A 6941-nucleotide genomic window follows, 5' to 3' on the forward strand; every position below is an offset into this window, starting at 1 on the left:
ACATGCCCCTTGGCCAGGAGCCCTGAGCCCAGCCGCAGGGGGTGGGGTGGGGCCTGTGTCAGGAAAGGACTGGCAGCTAGTCAGTACGAGTCCAGGTTTTCTCAGTTGTGACCCGTTGAAACCTGTTTTGAGTGGAGATTTGAATCTGGGGTTACCACCGTGTTACAGTGCAGACTAGGGGGGCTGCTGTGGCCCGGGTCACTGGCTCCCCAGTGGGGAGGGCAAGGGCCTCCCACTGATGTAGGGGGCACGTGACGGGAGGAAGGGCTTGTGTGGCCACCATCATCCTGGACACATGGAGCTGGGTCGTGCTTGGGCCTGGGTCATCCCCATGGCGGGTCGCCTGGTCTCTGGGGCTGAGCTCAGGCCCTGTGGGTGGGACGCAGCCTGGGGGGTGGGGGCCACAGGCTTGAGGTGTGGTTCCTCCTGGCCTGGAGCCTTGCTGAGGGCTAGGGGCTTCCAGAAGTCTCCGTCCTCCCCCACAGGCGGGCAGGCACTGCCGAGACAGTTCAGTCGTCTTCTGATGGGCTTCCGGAAGCCTCTGTCTCCACTGCTCGGCCAGAAGGGAAACCAAGTCACCGGCCAGCTCCTACTCGCTGGGCTGCAGGTCCTCCGTGCCTTTGGGTGGCCTGTGGGCCTGGGCTTGGGGGCTGTCCCGGAAGGCGTGGGACCACTCAGCTGCGGGTAGTTCTCGCCTCCAGGCCTCCCCCACCTCCCTTTCCTGGGATTTGCTCTGAACCAGGCAGACACCCACACTCTCGGGGGGCTGGGGGGCCCTGCTGACACCTGCTGTGTGAACCAGGCCCCTGCACTTGGCCCGTGTGTGTGCTGTCCTTGGAGGAGGCGTGGGCCCCCTGTACATAGGGAGGGCAATACGGGAGGGGAGTCAGCACTCCAGCAGGGTGTTCCAGCTGAGGGCACAGCACGTGCAAAAGCCCTGCCTGGGGCAGGGAGCGGGGAAGGCCCTGGCCTGAGCCAGTGGGAGGTCCTGGTCAGGTCAGACAAGACTTGGGAGCCTCAAGAGTGGAAACTGGGGTGCCAGGAAGGGGGGTGGGGCCCTGGCCAGCCAAGGTGGGGGTGAGAGAAGCAGGAGTGGCCCTGGTGACTGGGTGGGCTTGGCCAGCGTCTGGGGAGGGAGCTTTTGGTTTTGGTCCTCTGGTTCTCCCTTCACGGTTTGTGGACACCCAGTTGTCTGGGCAGCGGCTCATGTGCTGCCACCACTTCCCAGGTGGGAGCCGCCGTGCAGGCTGTCTGTCCACACCTGCTGGCTGGTGCCCGGCTCACTGCAGGCGGGCTGCTCCCCAGGGTACAGGTGGCCCGCTCTGGGCAAGAGTGGGATGAACCGTACCTGGGGTTCGTCAACCGGCTGCTGGCCCCGCACCCCAGCCCGTCCTGGAGCATGCAGCCCAGAGAGAGGGCCCAGGCCCCACAGCCACACCCATCCGTGGGGCCACCCCTCTTCACCCCTTCCCCTGAGCCTCTTCCTCCCTGTCTTGCTGCAGAGGAGCGTTTGACCTTTTCCTGGCTGGGTGCGTAATGTGCAAAACCCGGAGGCTGGGGTCAGTGGGGCCTGGGGGGGAGGGGTCTCCTGTCCTGCACTGCCCACCACGGGACACAGGTCCAGGCAGGTGACTGGGCCAAGGCGCTGGTTGAGGTTTTGAAGCCTGCTGTGCCTCAGTTTCCCCCAGTTAAGTGGGAGTCCTGGTGGACTCTGCCTTGGAGAGGGGCAGTTACCTGGGGGGAGGGCACCTGTAATGGTCCCAGGATAGGGCTTAGTATATGGCAGGTGCTCAATAAGTACTCAAAATTGGCCAGGAACAGAGTACCAGGAGCCCCACCCAGCCCAGCACCCACGGTGACTCACCCCTGCCCACCTCCTGCTGGAACCAGGCCCCAGGATAGTCCCCTCGGCTTTCAGGAGCTGCCAGGAGATGGCGCAGGGCTGCGTTCGGCCTAAAAATATTCGCAGCGCCCTGGTGTGTCCTCCTCACCCTGGACCCCTTCCTTCTTAGAGCACCCCCTGGGGTCTGTCCTCCACTCTGCCCCCTCCCCAGCAGGTCATCCCACTCTGGCCCCCCTCCCTGTTGCCATGGAGACTCGGAAGCTGTTTCCTTGGGAGCTGGTGGGTGGGCAGCCTCTCCCCACCCAGACGGTGCAATTCCTGGAGGGGGGCAGCAGCTTCCGCTGAGCCTTAGAGCTTGGGTTTGTGCACGTGATGCCGTGCTGCCACGTCCACCCCCTGCTGGGTCCCCAGGGGGGGCCTTTTCCCTCCCCAGGCGTGGTGGGCTGGGGTAGTCGTCAGCTTGTCACCTGTGGCCCCCCAGCAGCAGCCAGGGCAGGGGCGCAGGCCCTGGGTGGTGCGTTGGCGGCTTCACCCAGCTGCCGCGGGTGACGTGTGCGAGGGGGCGCGTGGCACGTCCTGGCACTCGGCAGGTGCTTGGGCACAGCCCCTCCCCCTGCTGTGAGTCACCCTGGAAACGCTCCGGGCTGGCCCTTAATAGGAAGTGTTTACTTTAGGATTTTTTAATCAACTAAAGTCCATACTTTATTCCAGCTTTCGTTTTTCTCTAATGTCGTTTTCTTAAAAATTGAGGTAAAATTCACAGAACACGGGATCGCCTGCTTTGCAACCCCTTTGTCAACTCGATTATTTGCGGTGAGGTAGTCTCACTGCTGCCGGGTTCCAGAGTGCGTCGTCAGCCCAGAGACCCCTGCCCCTTTGGGTCTGTCCCAGTTAATGTGAATGGGCCTTTGGGACGTGCCCCCGCCTCTGGCTTGGGGCTCCTCTGTCCTGCTGTGTGGTCAGGGCCTCTGACCTTTTCTCGCTGAGTCATGCCTGTGGCCCTTTGGACCCCACTGGGGCTCAGGTGGTTTCCAGGGTGTGTGGAGGGTTTACTCTGCCCGACATCCTGCATGCTTGGCCCGCGCCCACCCCCGGCCTTCCGAGGTATGTTCTCTCCACAAGGCCCCTTCATGGATCACCTTGAGGGGGGAACACAGAGGGAGACTGCAGAGGCCCTAGGTGTGCAGGGCCTGGGGGTGGGGGGAAGGGCTGGGGTTTACTCGGGTGGAGAGAACCAGAAAGGGGGCTGGGGGGGCCAGGAGGTGGCCTAACGGGACCTGAGGCCCCATGGACACCTCATGGTCTGGCCTTTCCCCACCTCCCCCAACCCCAGACCCACAGGGGTAGCCGCCTGTGCTGGGGACAGTGCCAGCATGCAGTAGGCGCACCACAAATGTAGCCTTGGTCAGTATGTGTGGGATGGATGGATGGAAGGGTGGATGGATGGACAGACTGACAGATGGGTAGAGGGATGGTTGGATGGATGGAGGCATGAGTGGGACAAGTTAGCCTGGCTGGGAGAGCTTGCCCACACCCTCCACCTGTGGACAGTGTCTGGGCAGATGGGCCCTGCGATTCTGGTGGGGACCGGGTGGGCTGTGTGCACCCCTTAGCTACACCCCCAAGAGCGCTGGGCGGTGGTGGGCACCACATGTCGCCACTGTCAGCAGCAGTCTTTGAGTCAGCATCGCCATGGCAACACAGGCCCACACATCCCAATCTCCAGTGCCACATGGCTCCCGCTTGCGCTGACCTTGGAAGCTCTTCTGGGGCCAGTGGAGTGGGTTTGGAGCACTCAGGCTCCTGCTCCCGGACCACACACCCCATGACCCAGCCCTGGCCTCCGGGGAGAAAGGACCTGCTTGTCCTTCTGGGCATCTCCATCACCTGAGGAGGATGTGGCCTCTCCCATGGGGCAGCAGGGAAAACAGGCCCGGAGTGGGTCTGAGTGGGGGCCATGGGGGCTCAGGCAGCCCCTGGGAGGGTCTCCAGGCTCTGCCTGGGACAGTGTGGGTTGACAGTTGGCATCTTGGTAAGCAGCTGTCGTCGATGTTCAGCAAGGGCAGGGGCTGCTGGAGGGGGGGCAGGGGGCCATGGAGGGTGTGGGGAGGCCCAGGGGTCACTGATGTTGGGCTGAGCCTGGGTCTCAGGGAAACTGAGGCAAGGACCATCATGGGCCCCTGTACCTTTGCACACTCCCTGTCCCCCTCTGGGCTGCTCCTGGCCCTCTTGTTGCCGTTTGATGCTTTCATTAGCTTTTTACTCCCCCACTGGCACCTGCCCTCTTCCTGTCCCTCTTGGAACCTCAGTTTACCCCCTCAACAACAGTACTGGTCAGTGTGTGGAGGGAAGGGGCCCAGCTGGGTGGTGAAGTGCCAGGGCCTAGTCCCCATGTCCCAACCCAGGGTTGCAAGGACAGGGCAAGGCTTGGAGTGGCCAATGACAGGCCTTTCCAGGGCCCCTGGGTGAGGCAGCCCCATAGTGCAGAACAGCCCGGGTGCCTCTGGGATGGGGGACCCAAGGCCGCCTAGGGGCTGGTTCCGGCCCTTTTGGGGAGGGGAGCAGGAGCCTGGGCTGGGGCAGTCTGGGAGCCCTGCCACCCGGGAAGCACTTTGGCCTTGCAGAGAAGTATTTACAGGGCTGCCCTCTCTCCCGCCTCCTCTTCCTGGCCTCTTGTATCTGGTTTGTCTCTGTCTCTGGGGCTCTGTCCCTTGCTCTCTTCTCCTCTCTGCCTTTGTCTCTTTTCCTCTTCCTCTTTCTCTGTTATTTCTCCAAAATTGCCCTCCCTCTTTTAAGGCCGTCCGTGGGAGCACTGGCCCTGGGCCCGAAGCGGGCATTGGGGTGGGCCTGGAGATGCTCCAGGCAGCGGCCCCTCCCCCTACAATTAATTAGCGGCCTCATTGAGCCGGAGGGGGAAGGGAGGGAGACAAGGGGGGGAGCTCGAGGCCGACCTCCTGGGCTCAACTTTCTCCCGCCCCTCGGGGCGGGAAACCCCACCCTCAGGAGGCACAGTGATTGTCATTTCGCCCCGGGGTCCTGGCGGGAAACCGAGGCCCCCACGGTTGGGGGGGGCACACAGCGGGAGGCTCCCGGCCGAGCGCTTATCTGGGCGGTTTCGTGGGCATTTGTCTACGCGCTGGAAGGAAACAGAACAAAACCCGCTCGGGGGGCTCGGCAGCCCACGGCTCGGGCTCGATTCGCGGCGGGCCGCGCCCCCTCCCTGCCTCAGTGTCCCCGGGGAAGCCCTGGAAGAGGGACCCCTTCCCTCCCCGCCGCTCCGCTGTCCCCTCCCCAGACTCCGGCGTAACACGCGGGCCCGCCTCCCTGACGTCCGCGCCTGACGCCACCCGCTCCTCCCCGCGGGCTTAACTCCTCCTCCTCCGTGGGCCGCGCGGGCAGATGCTGCAGAGACCCGAACCTGGGCCTCGGCCACGCGGCGTGGCGGCCGGAACGTCCCACCCCACCCCCAGACCGACCGGGGGCGCGGCGGCCTCCTGCCCTCGGGGTTGGGCCACTGCGCCCCTCTGCCTCTCGGGTGCCTCCACCCGTCGCTCGTGACAGGGCCGCTTCTCCCCGTTTTCCAAGGGAGGTCACCCCGCGACAGCCCAGGCTTCCCCGCCCCCATTTCTGCGGGGGAGGGGCGTCGTAGGCCCCTCCCGGCCCCGAGGGAAGTGAGAGTGGGGGGCCTCCCCCGCGTCCTCACCACTTCCTCCCCAGCAGAGGCGCGGCCCAGCTCGCGGTCGGCCCGGGGCACAGCCGGCCTTTGTGCGCTCTGCCCTCCGAGGGTCCCCAGCCTGCCTCTTACTTGGGAGTCCTTCCCCCTCGGTGCAGACTGCCTGCCCTCGACACAGACCCCGGCCCGGCAGCCCCGCACCCAATCTGCCCCTCGAGGGGGGGAGCCGGTCTTTCGGTGCCCAGCTCTGCGCCTGTTTGTTCATCTGCGGAGGGGAGGCCGACGCTCTCCACGCTGTGGGATTGGAGAGCGGAGCGGGGGCTTCCCAACCCTGCTGGGGTGGGGGCGTCTGCACACTCATTAAGTCACTCCTTTCCTCCCTTCACTTACTCGTTTGCGTGCACTTTCGTTGGCTCGCTCTCTCACCCCGGGTATCTGCAAGTACTGGGGACCCAGGTCACCGTGGGTGGGGGTAGTCCCGGGCCTCCTGGCAGTGGGAGCTTCCGCTCCGCAGAGCAGCCTTGACCCCCACCACCTCGCTCTGTCGTCTGTAAGCGGGCCGGTAACCCCAGTGCACAGGAGTAGGTGGCCTAGCAGCCACCACTCAGAGTCAGGATGGAGCCAGGGAGGATCTGAGTTTGTTGGCGGCCTTTCTTGGGGGCTCCCCTGCCCCTGGCTCCTGCAGGACACCCCAGCCCAGGCCTATGGAGGCCCCCGAGGATGGACTACTTGGGTCTGTTCTCATGTCACAGTTTTTTCATTTCCTTCTCAGTGTGGCTAGAGAAACAACCTTTCCACCCTTGGTGAACGCGAAAGTTCCCTTTTGAAATGTGTTTATTGAAGTAAAAACAGAAAAGAGGGGTGACTTAAGGGAAAATAGTGATGCGTGTCTGTGGGGGCTTTTGCACGTGGCTAAGTTTCCTGACACTCCACCCGACCCTGGGAATGTCAGCAGGTCCCCTGCCCCCACCCCCCAGGACAGGGGAGGGGCTGCTCCGGAGAAGTCTGTCGAATGCCTGATGGTAAATGAAGTTGGCAAAAAAGAAAACCAGAAGCCAGCCTCTCAAGTGAGTGCAATGGAATCGAATTAAGGACCCTCTGGTCTCCAAATGTGCTTTTCCAGAGTAGCTCAGAGGGCCCACCCAGGGCTGGGCAGGTGCACATCCAGAACGCGGGGGCTTGCCCGGCTAGGGTGGCGGCCGGGATCTGGGGAGCTCTAATTTGCCCCCTAAGCCGGAGGCCCTCAGGAGAGCGGGTCTGACCATTCAGTCACAAAGTCAATCAACAGACTCGAATGGCTGTTCGGGGCTTGCAGGAGCCTGGGAACGCCGCTGTCCGACCCCATCTAAAGTGGGCTGTGCAGGGTGCTAACCCTGTTCCATCAATTCAGGACGGAACGCACTGTGCCTCAGTATCCACATCGGT

Source organism: Tamandua tetradactyla, chromosome 11, assembly GCF_023851605.1.
Source record: "Tamandua tetradactyla isolate mTamTet1 chromosome 11, mTamTet1.pri, whole genome shotgun sequence".
NCBI classification, from domain to species: Eukaryota; Metazoa; Chordata; class Mammalia; order Pilosa; family Myrmecophagidae; genus Tamandua; species Tamandua tetradactyla.